Consider the following 20,120-nt stretch of genomic DNA (forward strand, 5'->3'; position numbering starts at 1 on the left):
CGCCGCCATTACTAGTAAAAAAAAAACAACAATAAAAATGACATAAATCTTTCCTGTAGTTAATAGATGCGATAAGTTTTGCGCAAACCAATCAAAATACGCTTATTGTGATTTTTTTTTTTTTCAAAAATATGTAGCAGAAAACAAATTGCCCTAAAATGTTAAAAAATTTAGATTTTTACATTTTTTTTTGGAGGGAATGTTATATAGCAGAATGTGAAAAATATTGTTTTTTTTCAAATTTTTTTACAATTGTCGCTATTTGTTTGTTTATAGAGCAAAAAAATAAAAATCGCAGAGGTGATCAAATACCACCATACATTTTTTTGTGGGGAATGTTATATAGCAGAATGTGAAAAATATTGTTTTTTTTTTTTCAGAATTGTTGCTCTTTTTTTCAAAAAATAAAAATCGCAGAGGTGATCAAATGCCACCAAAAGAAATCTCTATTTGTGGGAAAAAAAGGACATCAATTTTATTTGGGTACAGCGTCGCACGACCACGCAATTGTCAGTTAAAGTAACGCAGTGCCGAATCGCAAAATATGGCCTGGTGAATAAGGGGGGAGGGGTAAAATCTTCCGGTCCAGAGGTGGTTAAATAATAATAAAACAAAAAAAGACTTTAAAAATGTAAAAAAGTTTAAGAAAAAAAATAAAAAGTAAAAATGTAAATTATGACCGATGTCAGCCCGCCCCCCCGGGGTGTGAAGTCTCACTGAGCCCGCCCCCCGGGGTGTGAAGTCTCGCTGAGCCCGCCCCCCAGGGGTGTGAAGTCTCACTGAGCCCGCCCCCCGGGTGTGAAGTCTCACTGAGTCACTGTTTTTTTTTTTTTGCAGTAAAACCTTGGCAGACGGAAATGGTGCTCACTGTGATTGGCTTGCTTCTCCAATGGGGCGGTACCATGCTGTATAGCCTATCAGAGAGGGGTTTACTCAAATGGCAAGAATGGCGGCAAAGGAAAAAAAGTGGCGAAGAAGGTAAGACGACAGGAAAGAGCTGAACTGAGATTATTCCTTTCCCTGAAATGTTGGTGAAATTTCAGCAAAATGTTTCCATTTTTTTGGGAAGTGCGTTTGGAGTCGATTGGAAAGAGGAACGTTCGGAAATGATTCCAGATCTTTATTGGTCAATACATCATTCAATTTTTTTTGTGTGTACCTGAATGTGTCCTGGTATCAGCCTATTGGAGAGTAGAGCTCAGAGGAGGGAGGGGTGTCAGAGGGAGCACATTGGGTTGCAGGAAAGAAGCATGCTGATAGGAGGAGAGAGCAGAGTGAGCTCAGGTGGAGACCTGCTGGTAAAACTGCAGCAATGAAAGTATTTCACTAATAACGTGATAATAATAGTGTGTGTCTGTGGGGGAGGGGACATTAGAGTGTAAGCTCCTCTGGTACAGAGACTGATGTGACTGTGGGGGAGGGGACATTAGAGTGTAAGCTCCTCTGGTACAGAGACTGATGTGACTGTGGGGGGAGGGGACATTAGAGTGTAAGCTCCTCTGGCACAGAGACTGATGTGACTGTGGGGGAGGGGACATTAGAGTGTAAGCTCCTCTGGTACAGAGACTGATGTGACTGTGGGGGGAGGGGACATTAGAGTGTAAGCTCCTCTGGTACAGAGACTGATGTGACTGTGGGGGAGGGGACATTAGAGTGTAAGCTCCTCTGGTACAGAGACTGATGTGACTGTGGGGGAGGGGACATTAGAGTGTAAGCTCCTCTGGCACAGAGACTGATGTGACTGTGGGGGAGGGGACATTAGAGTGTAAGCTCCTCTGGTACAGAGACTGATGTGACTGTGGGGGGAGGGGACATTAGAGTGTAAGCTCCTCTGGTACAGAGACTGATGTGACTGTGGGGGAGGGGACATTAGAGTGTAAGCTCCTCTGGCACAGAGACTGATGTGACTGTGGGGGAGGGGACATTAGAGTGTAAGCTCCTCTGGTACAGAGACTGATGTGACTGTGGGGGAGGGGACATTAGAGTGTAAGCTCCTCTGGTACAGAGACTGATGTGACTGTGGGGGAGGGGACATTAGAGTGTAAGCTCCTCTGGTACAGAGACTGATGTGACTGTGGGGGGAGGGGACATTAGAGTGTAAGCTCCTCTGGTACAGAGACTGATGTGCCTGTGGGGGGGGGGGGGATATTAGAGTGTAAGCTCCTCTGGTACAGAGACTGATGTGACTGTGGGGGGAGGGGACATTAGAGTGTAAGCTCCTCTGGTACAGAGACTAATGTGACTGTGGGGGAGGGGACATTAGAGTGTAAGCTCCTCTGGTACAGAGACTGATGTGACTGGGGGGGAGGGGACATTAGAGTGTAAGCTCCTCTGGTACAGAGACTGATGTGACTGTGGGGGGACCATAGAGTGTAAGCTCCTCTGGTGCAGAGACTGATGTGACTGTGGGGGAGGGGATATTAGAGTGTAAGCTCCTCTGGTACAGAGACTGATATGACTGTGGGGGGAGGAGACATTAGAGTGTAAGCTCCTCTGGTACAGAGACTGATGTGACTGTGGGGGGAGGGGACATTAGAGTGTAAGCTCCTCTGGTACAGAGACTGATGTGACTGTGGGGGAGGGGACATTAGAGTGTAAGCTCCTCTGGTACAGAGACTGATGTGACTGTGGGGGAGGGGACATTAGAGTGTAAGCTCCTCTGGTACAGAGACTGATGTGACTGTGGGGGAGGGGACATTAGAGTGTAAGCTCCTCTGGTACAGAGACTGATGTGACAGTGGGGGGAGGGGACATTAGAGTGTAAGCTCCTCTGGTACAGAGACTGATGTGACTGTGGGGGGAGGGGACATAAGAGTGTAAGCTCCTCTGGTACAGAGACTGATGTGACTGTGGGGGAGGGGACATAAGAGTGTAAGCTCCTCTGGTACAGAGACTGATGTGACTGTGGGGGGAGGGGACATAAGAGTGTAAGCTCCTCTGGTACAGAGACTGATGTGACAGTGGGGGGAGGGGACATTAGAGTGTAAGCTCCTCTGGTACAGAGACTGATGTGACAGTGGGGGGAGGGGACATTAGAGTGTAAGCTCCTCTGGTACAGAGACTGATGTGACTGTGGGGGGAGGGGACATTAGAGTGTAAGCTCCTCTGGTACAGAGACTGATGTGACTGTGGGGGGAGGGGACATAAGAGTGTAAGCTCCTCTGGTACAGAGACTGATGTGACTGTGGGGGAGGGGACAGAGTGTAAGCTCCTCTGGTACAGAGACTGATGTGACTGTGGGGGAGGGGACATTAGAGTGTAAGCTCCTCTGGTACAGAGACTGATGTGACTGTGGGGGGAGGGGACATTAGAGTGTAAGCTCCTCTGGTACAGAGACTAATGTGACTGTGGGGGAGGGGACATTAGAGTGTAAGCTCCTCTGGTACAGAGACTGATGTGACTGTGGGGGGATATTAGAGTGTAAGCTCCTCTGGTACAGAGACTGATGTGCCTGTGGGGGAGGGGACATTAGAGTGTAAGCTCCTCTGGCACAGAGACTGATGTGACTGTGGGGGGAGGGGACATTAGAGTGTAAGCTCCTCTGGTACAGAGACTGATGTGACTGTGGGGGAGGGGACATTAGAGTGTAAGCTCCTCTGGTACAGAGACTGATGTGACTGTGGGGGAGGGGACATTAGAGTGTAAGCTCCTCTGGTACAGAGACTGATGTGACTGTGGGGGGATATTAGAGTGTAAGCTCCTCTGGTACAGAAACTGATGTGACTGTGGGGGGATATTAGAGTGTAAGCTCCTCTGGTACAGAGACTGATGTGACTGGGGGGGAGGGGACATTCGAGTGATGTGACTGTGGGGGAGGGGACATTAGAGTGTAAGCTCCTCTGGTACAGAGACTGATGTGACTATGGGGGGGTGGGGACATTAGAGTGTAAGCTCCTGTGGTACAGAGACTAATGTGACTGTGGGGGAGGGGACATTAGAGTGTAAGCTCCTCTGGTACAGAGACTGATGTGACTGTGGGGGAGGGGACATTAGAGTGTAAGCTCCTCTGGTACAGAGACTGATGTAACTGTGGGGGAGGGGACATTATAGTGTAAGCTCCTCTGGTACAGAGACTGATGTGCCTGTGGGGGAGGGGACATTAGAGTGTAAGCTCCTCTGGTACAGAGACTGATGTGACTATGGGGGGGGGGGGGACATAAGAGTGTAAGTTCCCTGGCAAAGAGACTGATGTGACTGTGGGGGGAGGGGACATTAGAGTGTAAGCTCCTCTGGTACAGAGACTGATGTGCCTGTGGGGGAGGGGATATTAGAGTGTAAGCTCCTCTGGTACAGAGACTGATGTGCCTGTGGGGGAGGGGATATTAGAGTGTAAGCTCCTCTGGTACAGAGACTGATGTGACTGTGGGGGGGGGACATTAGAGTGTAAGCTCCTCTGGCACAGAGACTGATGTGACTGTGGGGGGGGGGGGGGGACATTAGAGTGTAAGCTCCTCTGGTACAGAGACTGATGTGACTATGGGGGGGGGGGGGGGACATTAGAGTGTAAGCTCCTCTGGTACAGAGACTGATGTGACTGTGGGGGAGGGGACATTAGAGTGTAAGCTCCTCTGGTACAGAGACTGATGTGACTGTGGGGGGAGGGGGCATTAGAGTGTAAGCTCCTCTGGTACAGAGACTGATGTGACTGTGGGGGAGGGGACATTAGAGTGTAAGCTCCTCTGGTACAGAGACTGATGTGACTGTGGGGGGAGGGGGCATTAGAGTGTAAGCTCCTCTGGTACAGAGACTGATGTGACTGTGGGGGAGGGGACATTAGAGTGTAAGCTCCTCTGGTACAGAGACTGATGTGACTATGGGGGGGTGGGGACATTAGAGTGTAAGCTCCTGTGGTACAGAGACTAATGTGACTGTGGGGGAGGGGGCATTAGAGTGTAAGCTCCTGTGGTACAGAGACTAATGTGACTGTGGGGGAGGGGACATTAGAGTGTAAGCTCCTCTGGTACAGAGACTGATGTGACTGTGGGGGGAGGGGGCATTAGAGTGTAAGCTCCTCTGGTACAGAGACTGATGTGACTGTGGGGGAGGGGACATTAGAGTGTAAGCTCCTCTGGTACAGAGACTGATGTGACTATAGGGGGGTGGGGACATTAGAGTGTAAGCTCCTGTGGTACAGAGACTAATGTGACTGTGGGGGAGGGGGCATTAGAGTGTAAGCTCCTCTGGTACAGAGACTGATGTGACTGGGGGGGAGGGGACATTAGAGTGTAAGCTCCTCTGGTACAGAGACTGATGTGACTGTGGGGGAGGGGACATTAGAGTGTAAGCTCCTCTGGTACAGAGACTGATGTGACAGTGGGGGGAGGGGACATTAGAGTGTAAGCTCCTCTGGTGCAGAGACTGATGTGACTGTGGGGGAGGGGATATTAGAGTGTAAGCTTCTCTGGTACAGAGACTGATGTGACTGTGGGGGAGGGGACATTAGAGTGTAAGCTCCTCTGGTACAGAGACTGATGTGACTGTGGGGGGATATTAGAGTGTAAGCTCCTCTGGTACAGAGACTGATGTGCCTGTGGGGGAGGGGATATTAGAGTGTAAGCTCCTCTGGTACAGAAACTGATGTGACTGTGGGGGAGGGGATATTAGAGTGTAAGCTCCTCTGGTACAGAAACTGATGTGACTGTGGGGGAGGGGACATTAGAGTGTAAGCTCCTCTGGTACAGAGACTGATGTGACTGGGGGGGAGAGGACATTAGAGTGTAAGCTCCTCTGGTACAGAGACTGATGTGACTGTGGGGGAGGGGACATTAGAGTGTAAGCTCCTCTGGTACAGCGACTGATGTGACTGTGGGGGGAGGGGACATTAGAGTGTAAGCTCCTCTGGCGCAGAGACTGATGTGACTGTGGGGGGAGGGGACATTAGAGTGTAAGCTCCTCTGGTACAGAGACTGATGTGACTGTGGGGGAGGGGACATTAGAGTGTAAGCTCCTGTGGTACAGAGACTGATGTGACTGGGGGGGAGGGGACATTAGAGTGTAAGCTCCTGTGGTACAGAGACTGATGTGACTGTGGGGGAGGGGACATTAGAGTGTAAGCTCCTGTGGTACAGAGACTGATGTGACTGGGGGGGAGGGGACATTAGAGTGTAAGCTCCTCTGGTACAGAGACTGATGTGACTGTGGGGGGACCATAGAGTGTAAGCTCCTCTGGTACAGAGACTGATGTGACTTTGGGGGAGGGGACATTAGAGTGTAAGCTCCTCTGGTACAGAGACTGATGTGACTGTGGGGGAGGGGACATTAGAGTGTAAGCTCCTCTGGTACAGAGACTGATGTGACTGTGGGGGAGGGGACATTAGAGTGTAAGCTCCTCTGGTACAGAGACTGATGTGACTGTGGGGGGATATTAGAGTGTAAGCTCCTCTGGTACAGAGACTGATGTGCCTGTGGGGGAGGGGATATTAGAGTGTAAGCTCCTCTGGTACAGAAACTGATGTGACTGTGGGGGAGGGGACATTAGAGTGTAAGCTCCTCTGGTACAGAGACTGATGTGACTGGGGGGGAGAGGACATTAGAGTGTAAGCTCCTCTGGTACAGAGACTGATGTGACTGTGGGGGAGGGGACATTAGAGTGTAAGCTCCTCTGGTACAGAGACTGATGTGACTGTGGGGGGCATTAGAGTGTAAGCTCCTCTGGTACAGAGACTGATGTGACTGGGGGGGAGAGGACATTAGAGTGTAAGCTCCTCTGGCACAGAGACTGATGTGACTGTGGGGGGGGGGGGGGACATTAGAGTGTAAGCTCCTCTGGTACAGAGACTGATGTGACTATGGGGGGGGGGGACATTAGAGTGTAAGCTCCTCTGGTACAGAGACTGATGTGACTATGGGGGGGTGGGGACATTAGAGTGTAAGCTCCTGTGGTACAGAGACTAATGTGACTGTGGGGGAGGGGACATTAGAGTGTAAGCTCCTCTGGTGCAGAGACTGATGTGACTGTGGGGGAGGGGATATTAGAGTGTAAGCTTCTCTGGTACAGAGACTGATGTGACTGTGGGGGAGGGGACATTAGAGTGTAAGCTCCTCTGGTACAGAGACTGATATGACTGTGGGGGGAGGGGACATTAGAGTGTAAGCTTCTCTGGTACAGAGACTGATGTGACTGTGGGGGAGGGGACATTAGAGTGTAAGCTCCTCTGGTACAGAGACTGATGTGACTGTGGGGGAGGGGACATTAGAGTGTAAGCTCCTCTGGTACAGAGACTGATGTGACTGTGGGGGAGGGGACATTAGAGTGTAAGCTCCTCTGGTACAGAGACTGATGTGCCTGTGGGGGAGGGGATATTAGAGTGTAAGCTCCTCTGGTACAGAAACTGATGTGACTGTGGGGGAGGGGATATTAGAGTGTAAGCTCCTCTGGTACAGAAACTGATGTGACTGTGGGGGAGGGGACATTAGAGTGTAAGCTCCTCTGGTACAGAGACCGATGTGACTGGGGGGGAGAGGACATTAGAGTGTAAGCTCCTCTGGTACAGAGACTGATGTGACTGTGGGGGTGGGGACATTAGAGTGTAAGCTCCTCTGGTACAGAGAGTGATGTGACTGTGGGGGGAGAGGACATTAGAGTGTAAGCTCCTCTGGCACAGAGACTGATGTGACTGTGGGGGGGGGGACATTAGAGTGTAAGCTCCTCTGGTACAGAGACTTATGTGACTATGGGGGGGTGGGGACATTAGAGTGTAAGCTCCTGTGGTACAGAGACTAATGTGACTGTGGGGGAGGGGACATTAGAGTGTAAGCTCCTCTGGTACAGAGACTGATGTGACTGTGGGGGAGGGGACATTAGAGTGTAAGCTCCTCTGGTACAGAGACTGATGTGACAGTGGGGGGAGGGGACATTAGAGTGTAAGCTCCTCTGGTGCAGAGACTGATGTGACTGTGGGGGAGGGGATATTAGAGTGTAAGCTTCTCTGGTACAGAGACTGATGTGACTGTGGGGGAGGGGACATTAGAGTGTAAGCTCCTCTGGTACAGAGACTGATGTGACTGTGGGGGAGGGGACATTAGAGTGTAAGCTCCTCTGGTACAGAGACTGATATGACTGTGGGGGAGGGGACATTAGAGTGTAAGCTCCTCTGGTACAGAGACTGATGTGACTGTGGGGGGAGGGGACATTAGAGTGTAAGCTCCTCTGGTACAGAGACTGATGTGACTGTGGGGGAGGGGACATTAGAGTGTAAGCTCCTCTGGTACAGAGACTGATGTGACTGTGGGGGGATATTAGAGTGTAAGCTCCTCTGGTACAGAGACTGATGTGACTGGGGGGGAGGGGACATTAGAGTGTAAGCTCCTCTGGTACAGAGACTGATGTGACTGTGGGGGGATATTAGAGTGTAAGCTCCTCTGGTACAGAGACTGATGTGCCTGTGGGGGAGGGGACATTAGAGTGTAAGCTCCTCTGGTACAGAGACTGATGTGACTGTGGGGGAGGGGACATTAGAGTGTAAGTTCCTCTGGCACAGAGACTGATGTGACTGTGGGGGGAGGGGACATTAGAGTGTAAGCTCCTCTGGTACAGAGACTGATGTGACTGTGGGGGAGGGGACATTAGAGTGTAAGCTCCTCTGGTACAGAGACTGATGCGACTGTGGGGGAGGGGACATTAGAGTGTAAGCTCCTCTGGTACAGAGACTGATGTGACTGTGGGGGAGGGGACATTAGAGTGTAAGCTCCTCTGGTACAGAGACTGATGTGACTGTGGGGGAGGGGACATTAGAGTGTAAGCTCCTGTGGTACAGAGACTGATGTGCCTGTGGGGGAGGGGATATTAGAGTGTAAGCTCCTCTGGTACAGAAACTGATGTGACTGTGGGGGGCATTAGAGTGTAAGCTCCTCTGGTACAGAGACTGATGTGACTGTGGGGGAGGGGACATTAGAGTGTAAGCTCCTCTGGTACAGAGACTGATGTGACTGGGGGGGAGAGGACATTAGAGTGTAAGCTCCTCTGGTACAGAGACTGATGTGCCTGTGGGGGAGGGGATATTAGAGTGTAAGCTCCTCTGGTACAGAGACTGATGTGACTGTGGGGGGCATTAGAGTGTAAGCTCCTCTGGTACAGAGACTGATGTGACTGGGGGGGAGAGGACATTAGAGTGTAAGCTCCTCTGGCACAGAGACTGATGTGACTGTGGGGGAGGGGACATTAGAGTGTAAGCTCCTCTGGTACAGAGACTGATGTGACTGTGGGGGAGGGGACATTAGAGTGTAAGCTCCTCTGGTACAGAGACTGATGTGACTGTGGGGGGATATTAGAGCGTAAGCTCCTCTGGTACAGAGACTGATGTGCCTGTGGGGGAGGGGATATCAGAGTGTAAGCTCCTCTGGTACAGAAACTGATGTGACTGTGGGGGGCATTAGAGTGTAAGCTCCTCTGGTACAGAGACTGATGTGACTGTGGGGGAGGGGACATTAGAGTGTAAGCTCCTCTGGTACAGAGACTGATGTGCCTGTGGGGGAGGGGATATTAGAGTGTAAGCTCCTCTGGTACAGAGACTGATGTGACTGTGGGGGGCATTAGAGTGTAAGCTCCTCTGGTACAGAGAGTGATGTGACTGTGGGGGAGGGGACATTAGAGTGTAAGCTCCTCTGGTACAGAGACTGATGTGACTGTGGGGGAGGGGACATTAGAGTGTAAGCTCCTCTGGTACAGAGACTGATGTGACTGTGGGGGAGGGGACATTAGAGTGTAAGCTCCTCTGGTACAGAGACTGATGTGACTGGGGGGGAGGGGACATTCGAGTGTAAGCTCCTCTGGTACAGAGACTGATGTGACTGTGGGGGGATATTAGAGTGTAAGCTCCTCTGGTACAGAGACTGATGTGCCTGTGGGGGAGGGGATATTAGAGTGTAAGCTCCTCTGGTACAGAAACTGATGTGACTGTGGGGGGCATTAGAGTGTAAGCTCCTCTGGTACAGAGACTGATGTGACTGTGGGGGAGGGGACATTAGAGTGTAAGCTCCTCTGGTACAGAGACTGATGTGCCTGTGGGGGAGGGGATATTAGAGTGTAAGCTCCTCTGGTACAGAGACTGATGTGACTGTGGGGGGCATTAGAGTGTAAGCTCCTCTGGTACAGAGACTGATGTGACTGTGGGGGAGGGGACATTAGAGTGTAAGCTCCTCTGGTACAGAGACTGATGTGACTGTGGGGGAGGGGACATTAGAGTGTAAGCTCCTCTGGTACAGAGACTGATGTGACTATGGGGGGGGGGGACATTAGAGTGTAAGCTCCTCTGGCACAGAGACTGATGTGACTGTGGGGGGAGGGGACATTAGAGTGTAAGCTCCTCTGGTACAGAGACTGATGTGACTGTGGGGGGCATTAGAGTGTAAGCTCCTCTGGTACAGAGACTGATGTGACTGGGGGGGAGAGGACATTAGAGTGTAAGCTCCTCTGGCACAGAGACTGATGTGACTGTGGGGGAGGGGATATTAGAGTGTAAGCTCCTCTGGTACAGAGACTGATGTGACTGTGGGGGAGGGGACATTAGAGTGTAAGCTCCTCTGGTACAGAGACTGATGTGACTGTGGGGGAGGGGATATTAGAGTGTAAGCTCCTCTGGTACAGAGACTGATATGACTGTGGGGGAGGGGACATTAGAGTGTAAGCTCCTCTGGTACAGAGACTGATGTGACTGTGGGGGAGGGGACATTAGAGTGTAAGCTCCTCTGGTACAGAGACTGATGTGACTGTGGGGGGATATTAGAGTGTAAGCTCCTCTGGTACAGAGACTGATGTGCCTGTGGGGGAGGGGATATTAGAGTGTAAGCTCCTCTGGTACAGAAACTGATGTGACTGTGAGGGGCATTAGAGTGTAAGCTCCTCTGGTACAAAGACTGATGTGACTGTGGGGGAGGGGACATTAGAGTGTAAGCTCCTCTGGTACAGAGACTGATGTGACTGGGGGGGAGAGGACATTAGAGTGTAAGCTCCTCTGGTACAGAGACTGATGTACCTGTGGGGGAGGGGATATTAGAGTGTAAGCTCCTCTGGTACAGAGACTGATGTGACGGTGGGGGGCATTAGAGTGTAAGCTCCTCTGGTACAGAGACTGATGTGACTGTGGGGGAGGGGGCATTAGAGTGTAAGCTCCTCTGGTACAGAGACTGATGTGACTGTGGGGGGAATTAGAGTGTAAGCTCCTCTGGTACAGAGACCGATGTGACTGTGGGGGAGGGGACATTAGAGTGTAAGCTCCTCTGTTACAGAGACTGATGTGACTGTGGGGGGAGGGGACGTTAGAGTGTAAGCTCCTGTTGTACAGAGACTGATGTGACTGTAGGGGGAGGGGACGTTAGAGTGTAAGCTCCTGTGGTACAGAGACTGATGTGACTGTGGGGGAGGGGACATTAGAGTGTAAGCTCCTCTGGTACAGAGACTGATGTGCCTGTGGGGGAGGGGATATTAGAGTGTAAGCTCCTCTGGTACAGAGACTGATGTGACTATGGGGGGGGGGACATTAGAGTGTAAGCTCCTCTGGCACAGAGACTGATGTGACTGTGGGGGGAGGGGACATTAGAGTGTAAGCTCCTCTGGTACAGAGACTGATGTGACTGTGGGGGAGGGGACATTAGAGTGTAAGCTCCTCTGGTACAGAGACTGATGTGACTGTGGGGGAGGGGACATTAGAGCGTAAGCTCCTCTGGTACAGAGACTGATGTAACTGTGGGGGAGGGGACATTAGAGTGTAAGCTCCTCTGGTACAGAGACTGATGTGACTGTGGGAGGACATTAGAGTGTAAGCTCCTCTGGTACAGAGACTGATGTGACTGTGGGGGGATATTAGAGTGTAAGCTCCTCTGGTACAGAGACTGATGTGACTGGGGGGGAGGGGACATTCGAGTGTAAGCTCCTCTGGTACAGAGACTGATGTGACTGTGGGGGGCATTAGAGTGTAAGCTCCTCTGGTACAGTGACTGATGTGACTGTGGGGGGATATTAGAGTGTAAGCTCCTCTGGTACAGAGACTGATGTGACTGGGGGGGAGGGGACATTCGAGTGTAAGCTCCTCTGGTACAGAGACTGATGTGACTGTGGGAGGACATTAGAGTGTAAGCTCCTCTGGTACAGAGACTGATGTGACTGTGGGGGGATATTAGAGTGTAAGCTCCTCTGGTACAGAGACTGATGTGACTGGGGGGGAGGGGACATTCGAGTGTAAGCTCTTCTGGTACAGAGACTGATGTGACTGTGGGGGGACATTAGAGTGTAAGCTCCTCTGGTACAGAGACTGATGTGACTGTGGGGGGACATTAGAGTGTAAGCTCCTCTGGTACAGAGACTGATGTGACTGGGGGGGAGAGGACATTAGAGTGTAAGCTCCTCTGGTACAGAGACTGATGTGACTGTGGGGGAGGGGACATTAGAGTGTAAGCTCCTCTGGTACAGAGACTGATGTGACTGTGGGGGAGGGGACATTAGAGTGTAAGCTCCTCTGGTACAGAGACTGATGTGACTGTGGGGGAGCGGACATTAGAGTGTAAGCTCCTCTGGTACAGAGACTGATGTGACTGTGGGGGAGCGGACATTAGAGTGTAAGCTCCTCTGGTACAGAGACTGATGTGACTGTGGGGGAGGGGACATTAGAGTGTAAGCTCCTCTGGTACAGAGACTGATGTGACTGTGGGGGAGGGGACATTAGAGTGTAAGCTCCTCTGGTACAGAGACTGATGTGACTGTGGGGGGACATTAGAGTGTAAGCTCCTCTGGTACAGAGACTGATGTGACTGTGGGGGAGGGGACATTAGAGTGTAAGCTCCTCTGGTGCAGAGACTGATGTGACTGTGGGGGAGGGGACATTAGAGTGTAAGCTCCTCTGGTACAGAGACTGATGTGACTGTGGGGGAGGGGACATTAGAGTGTAAGCTCCTCTGGTGCAGAGACTGATGTGACTGTGGGGGAGGGGACATTAGAGTGTAAGCTCCTCTGGTGCAGACACTGATGTGACTGTGGGGGAGGGGACATTAGAGTGTAAGCTCCTCTGGTACAGAGACTGATGTGATTGGCTCAGTGATCTCTGTACAGCACTGCGGTATATGTCAGAGCTATATATGAAAATACATGATAATGTTTGAGGAATATTATGAATATTTCTCCAGATTGTGTTTCATTGAAATGAATTTCTGGATTTTCTTATTTCAGGGTTCCAGGGCTCTGTAATTCCCGGCCTCTACAAAACCCTCTCTCTGGCAGACAATCTTTTCGGGTTCATCAAGGAGTCTCTTGCAGTGCTTATCTCTGTGTATGGTAAGGAGTCACTGCAAGTCTTGTACTGTATATTACAGGCAGAAGATGGGGCTTCATGTACTGTGTATATACTGACTGTATATATATATATTTACACACACATGAATTTTAATGGCATCCCAGTCTTAGTCCGTAGGGTTCAATATTGAGTTGGCCCAACCTTTGCAGCTATAACAGCTTCAACTCTTCTGGGAAGGCCGTCCACAAGGTTTAGGAGTGTCTATGGGAATGTTTGACCATTCTTCCAGAAGCGCATTTGTGAGGTCAGGCACTGATGTTGAACGAGAAGGCCTGGCTTGCAGTCTCCACTCTAATGCACCATGAAGGTCTTTATCAGGTTGCGGTGCAGGCCAGTCAAGTTCCTCCACCCCAAACTCGCTCATCCATGTCTTTATAGACCTTGCTTTGTGCACTTGTGTGCAGTCATGTTGGAACAGGGAGGGGCCATCTCCAAACTCCTCCCACAAAGTTGGGAGCATGAAATTGTCCAAAATGCCTGAATATACTGGCACCTTAAGAGTTCCCTTCCCTGGAATTAGGGGGCCAAGTGCAAACCCTGAAAAACAACCTCACACCATAATCCTCCCTCCACCAAATGATTTGGACCAGTGCACGAAGCAAGGTCCAAAAAAACATGGATGAGTGAGTTTGGGGTTTAGGAATTTGACTGGCCTGCACAGAGTCCTGACCTCAACCCGATAGAACACCTTTGGGATGAATTAGAGTGGAGACTGCAAGCCAGGCCTTCTCATCCAACATCAGTGCCTAACCACACAAATACTCTTCTGGAAGAATGGTCAACCATTCCCATAGACACTCCTAAACCTTGTGGACAGCCTTCCCAGAAGAGTTGAAGCTGTTATAGCTGCAAAGGGAGGGCCAACTCAATATTGAACCCTATGGACTAAGACTGGGATGCCATTAAAGTTCATGTGTGTGTAAAGGCAGGCGTCCCAATACTTTTGAAAATATAATGTGCATACAGTATCTCACAAAAGTAAGTACACCCCTCACATTTGTTGTAAATATTTTATTCTATCTTTTCATGTGACAACACTGAAGAAATGAGACTTTGCTACAATGTAAAGTAGTGAGTGTACAGCTTGTATAACAGTGTAAATTTACTGTCCCCTCAAAATAACTCAACACACAGCCATTAATGTCTAAACCGCTGGCAACAAAAGTGAGTACACCCCTAAGTGAAAATGTCCAAATTGGGCCCAAAGTGTCAATATTTTATGTAGCCACCATTATTTTCCAGCACTGCCTTAACCCTCTTGGGCATGGAGTTCACCAGAGCTTCACAGGTTGTCACTGGAGTCCTCTTCCACTCCTCCATGATGACATCACGGAGCTGGTGGATGTTAGAGACCTTGCGCTCCTCCACCTTCCGTTTGAGGATGCCCCACAGATGCTCAATAGGGTTTAGGTCTGGAGACATGCTTGGCCAGTCCATCACCTTTACCCTCAGCTTCTTTATCAAGGCAGTGGTCATCTTGGAGGTGTTTTGGCTCATTATCATGTTGGAATACTGCCCTGCAGCCCAGTCTCTGAAGGGAGGGGATCATGCTCTGCTTCAGTATGTCACAGTACATGTTGGCATTCATGGTTCCCTCAATTAACTGTAGCTCCCCAGTGCCGGCAGCACTCATGCAGCCCCAGACCATGACACTCCCACCACCATGCTTCACTGTAGGAAGACACACTTGTCTTTGTACTCCTCACCTGGTTGCCCCCACACACGCGTGACACCATCTGAACCAAATAAGTTTATCTTGGTCTCATCAGACCACAGGAGATGGTTCCAGTAATCCATGTCCTTAGTCTGCTTGTCTTCAGCAAACTGTTTGTGGGCTTTCTTGTGCATCATCTTCAGAAGAGGCTTCCTTCTGGGATGACAGCCATGCAGACCAATTTGATGCAGTGTGCGGCGTATGGTCTGAGCACTGACAGGCTGACCCCCCACCCCTTCAACCTTCCTTGGTTGACCATGGTGAGGCCTGTTCTGTTTGTAGCAAAGTGTCATTTCTTCAGTGTTGTCACATGAAAAGATAGAATAAAATATTTACAAAAATGTGAGAGGTGTACTTACTTTTGTACGCATGCAGTAAAGCATCACAGACTCTTAGTTATGTTAGCGTCATTATATTTGGGTTTAGCGCCGCACAACCACCCAATTGTCAGTTAAAGTAACACAGTGCTGGATCGCAAAAATATCCTGGTCATTAAGGGGGGGGGGGGGGGTAAATCTTCTGGAGCTGAAGTGGTTGAAGCTGGAGTGCAAAATCTGGTGTAGCCAACTCAGCTTGTTCAATTAGGCTTTGACAATAAAACCTTAAATCTGATTGGTTTCTATACAGCTGCACCGGATTTTGCACTCTTCTTTTAACCAGTTCTGGACCGGAAGATTTTGCCCCCCTTAATGACCAGGCCCTATTTTGCGATTCGGCACTGCGTGACTTTAACAGACAATTGCGCGGTCGTGCGACGCTGTACCCAAATAAAATTCATGTCTTTTTTTTCTCCCACAAATAGAGCTTTCTTTTGGTGGTATTTGATTGCGGGTTTTTTATTTTTTTTTTACGCTATAAACAAAAAAAGCCTGACAATTCTAAAAAAAAATATATATATTTTTCACATTCTGCTATATAACATCCCCCAAAAAAAATATAAATCTAATTTTTTCATCATTTTTGCCCAATTTGTTTTCTGCTACATATTTTTGGTAAAAAAAATCCCAATAAGCGTATTTTGATTGGTTTGCGCAAAAGTTATCACGTCTACAAACTACGGGAAAGATTTATGTTATTTTTGTTTATTTGGTTTTTTTTTACTAGTAATGGCGGCGATCTGCGATTTTTAGGCTGCATTCACATGTCAGCGTTTGGATCGCGGGCAGAACCGCCGCGGTTCCGCCCGCGATCCGGAGATTATTGCAAATCGCGGGACGCATGTGCGTTGCCCGTTGATTTGCAATAGCCCCCCAAACGCTGAGCGATGTTGCCGCGATTTCCGCCCGCCAAATCGCGGGAACATCGCGCAAAAAAAATCGCGGGACGCAGTACGCTCCAAAGAAGCTCTTGTACTTTTTTGGGTGTGATGCGTCCCGCGATTTTTTTTTGCGCAATGTTACCGCGATTCGGCAGGCGGAAATTGCGGCAACATCGCTCAGCGTTTGGGGGGGCTATTGTAAATCAACGGGCAACGCACATGCGTCCCGCGATTTGCAATAATCTCCGGATCGCGGGCGGAACGGCGGCGGTTCTGCCCGCGATCCAAACACTGACATGTGAATGCAGCCTTAGCGGGACTGCGACATTGCGGCGGACAGATCGGACCCCTGACTGACATTTTTGACACTTTTGGGGGGACCAGTGACATTACTACAGTAATCAGTGCTAAAAATATGCACTGCTACTGTAATAATGACACTGGCAGGGAAGGGGTTAACACCAGGGTTGATCAAAGGGTTAAGTGTGAGCCTAGGGGAGTGTTTTCTAACTGTGAGGGGGAGGGGCTTGTAAAATCAATTCAGAGACCTGTGATACTAAATAGGAGGATCACAGGAGCTCTGTATTGATAGCAGAGAGAACAACGGTCAGATGTGTTTATAACAGCAGACGGCCGTTCTCGCTCAACGGGGAGCGATCGCTCGGCGGCAATCGCAGCCGCTGGCCCAATGGATCAGCTTCCCCACAGGCAAGTGGGCCCGCTCGCCAGCGGGTAATTCGCTACCGCGATCCTGGGGGCCCATTCTCCAGCGGAGAATTCGCTCCCACGGGGAAAGTGTGAGAAGATCCTCCTGCTTGTGTAAACAAAGCAGGCGGATCTTCTCAGTGACAGACAGGGAGAGATCACAGGATTTAGCATAGCTGAACCTGCGATCTGTGTCTGTGTCACAGGACCCCCCCTCCCCCCACACACGTCAGTAAGCATGAGGCACACATTTAACCCCTTGATCACCAACAGTGTTAACCCCTTCCCTGCCAGTGTCATTTTTACAGTGACAGTGTAGATTTTAGCACTGATTACTGTACTATAATCAGTGTTACTGGTCCCCCGAAAAGTGTCAAAAATGTTAGTCAGGGGTCCGATCTGTCCGCCGCAATGTCGAAGTCCTGCAAAAAAAATCGCAGATCGCCGCCATTACTAGTAAAAAAAAAAAACAATGAAAATGACATAAATCTTTCCCCTAGTTTGTAGACGCGATAACTTTTTGTGCAAACCAATCAAAATACGCTTATTGCAATTTTTTTTTTCTACCAAAAATATGTAGCAGAAGACAAATTGGCCTAAAATGTTAAAAAATTTTGATTTTAAATTTTTTTTTTTGGGGAATGTTATATATCAAAATGTGATAAATATTGTTTTTTTTTTTTTTTTCTAAATTGTCCCTTTTTTTTTTCAAAAACTAAAATTCGCTCAGGTGATCAAATACCACCAAAAGAAATCTCTATTTGTGGGTAAAAAAGGACATCAATTTTATTTGGGTACAGCGTCGCACGATCGCGCAATTGTCCGTTAAAGTAACGCAGTGCCGAATCGCAAAACATGGCCTGGTCAGGAAGGGGGTAAAATCTTCCGGTCTTAAAGCGGTTAAAAATACGCTCATTGAGAATTTTTTTGTCAAAGACATGCAGCTAAATACATTTTGGCCAAAATATATGACAAAAATTGAATATATTGGATATTTTTTAACAGTCAAAGTAGAAAATGTCACTTTTTCGCAAAATGTTTGCTCTATTTTTTATTGATTTTGCAACAAAAATAAAAAGCGCAGAGGTAATCAAATACCACCAAAAGAAAGCTCTGTTTGTGGGGAAAAAAAAAACATAAATGTTGTTTGAGTACAGCATTGCATGACCGCGCAATTGTCAGTTAAAGTCACGCAGTGCCAAGTTGAAAAAAGTGGCCTGGTCATTGAGCAGCAAAATCTTCCGGGGCTAAAGTGGTTAAGCTACTGACCAAAATTCTGTTCACATGTCTCAACTCAATTATCTGCTCTCTTATACACAAAGTAGGCTTCATCCCTAGAAAGCAAGCAGGAGATAATATACACAGGGCTGTCCTCCTGGCTCACCATGCGCTCTCCCGCCGCATCCCTGCCTGCTTTATCTCCTTGGATATCAAAAAAGCCTTCGATACCTTGTCATGGTCATATCTTCGATTTATATTACGTAAATGGGGCTTTGGGCCCCATTTCATGTCGGGGATCTCTTCACTATATTCCACCCCTATATTCGCTATGTTGGCTTTAAGTCCCAATCCTTACCTGTGTGCTACGGCACGAGACAGGGGTGCCCACTGTCTCCTCTAATTTTTGCGCTAGCTATAGAACCCCTTGCCCAAAAAATCCGTTCTAATCCTGATATCAAAGGCTTAGCAATTGGAGGCCACCAACACAAACTGTGTTGACAATCTCCGGTTTCTCACCTCTCCCCTGACCTCCACCTCTAATCTTCTTTCCACTTTAGATCCATTCGATAAACTCTCTGGGCTGGTTGTTAATCCCCAAAAATCCAAAGCCCTCAAAGTATCCCTACCCCCCACCCCGCTACTCTCACAACTGCATTCTGCGCTACCCTTTTCTTGGGCTACCCATTGTATTCCCCAACTTAGGTATTAAATTTACTGCTGACCCTTGTGAACTCTTTACCACCAATTATCCCCCAATGGCTTATGACTTCCTGGACTTCTTTACCCTTGGCCTGGTTGGGACGTAGCACCGTAGTCAAAATGGCTATTCTGCTGAAGATACTGTACCTATTTAGGGTTTTGCCCATCCAGGTTCCTTCATATTGTCTACGCCGGCTGCAACGCAGAACTCACGCATATATCTGGGGTCAAATTCAACCCAGAATACTAAGGAAGGTCTTGTACCTCCACAAACTCCAGGGTGGATTAGGACTCCCCCACTTTGCAAAATATTACCAAGCAGCACAGCTAGCTCAACTCACTAAGTTACATGCCACTCAGGAAATACCCCTCTGGGTAGCCCTGGAGGCAGTAGACTGCGACCCGCTATCCTCAGCCAATCTCCTCTGGCTAAAACCGACTGATCATCAGTCAATCACCAACCCCATAATGCGCCATTCCTTACGCCTCTGAAACACCCTCAAATTCAAATACAAGATTCAATCACCCCATAATCCTCTTTTGTCATACTTACACAACCTGTCCTTTCTCCCTGCGTGGGAATCACCATCTTCCTTTCACAATTGGTCCAATGCCGGGCTTATAAAGGCCCACTCGTTCATTACCTCCAACTCTATTAAACCATTCATTTGTGAATCATATGGTTTACCAATCTCCGAAATATTTAGTTATCTCCAAATTAAACACTTTCTCACCCAATGTATTCATACTGTCCATGCCTTGCCTAACTTGACTTCGTTTGAACACACTTGTTTACATGACCCACACGCCCAAGGACTTATCTCCCTTCTCTACTCTAGAATCTCGGACATCCTTAACCGTGACTCTCCCCTCCCTATGCTAACAAATGGGAAACAGACTTTGTCCTACATCTAGAACCCGAAGACTGGTCCAGGATTTGACTGACAACTAAGGCTGCCTCCCAAAACGTTGCAGCGTCCGAAACCAATTACAAAGTCCTAATGGCGCTGGTACTTGGTGCCTGCACGAATATCAAAGTATCTCTTGCTTCCTACCCTTCAGCATGTTTTCGTGGTTGCCCTGATGCTGGTACTCACTTACACATATGATGGACTTGTCCCATAGTACAAACGTTCTGGGCAGGAATTTTTCAAATTCTCTCCACTCTGATGCATACCACCCAAATCTTCTCCTCCCAGCACAAATACTCCCCCCCCCCCCTTCTAGCACAAATCTTCTT

The 20,120-nt window shown here is 48.9% G+C and overlaps 1 pseudogene across 1 annotated transcript in view; it reads left to right on the top strand.

Moving 5' to 3' along the window:
- LOC309552695 overlaps window positions 1-18,987 on the top strand; it is a 40,422-nt pseudogene extending 21,435 nt beyond the window's left edge. Inside the window, exons 4-6 of the transcript XR_014226136.1 lie at window positions 838-978; window positions 13,160-13,264; window positions 18,884-18,987. The product of XR_014226136.1 is annotated as an uncharacterized misc_RNA (transcript). The remainder of the gene's footprint in view (window positions 1-837; window positions 979-13,159; window positions 13,265-18,883) is intronic.
- The last annotated feature ends 1,133 nt before the right edge of the window (window positions 18,988-20,120 follow it).

Source organism: Pelophylax lessonae (genome assembly GCF_965119305.1).
Source record: "Pelophylax lessonae genome assembly, chromosome: 1".
Lineage (NCBI taxonomy): Eukaryota > Metazoa > Chordata > Amphibia > Anura > Ranidae > Pelophylax > Pelophylax lessonae.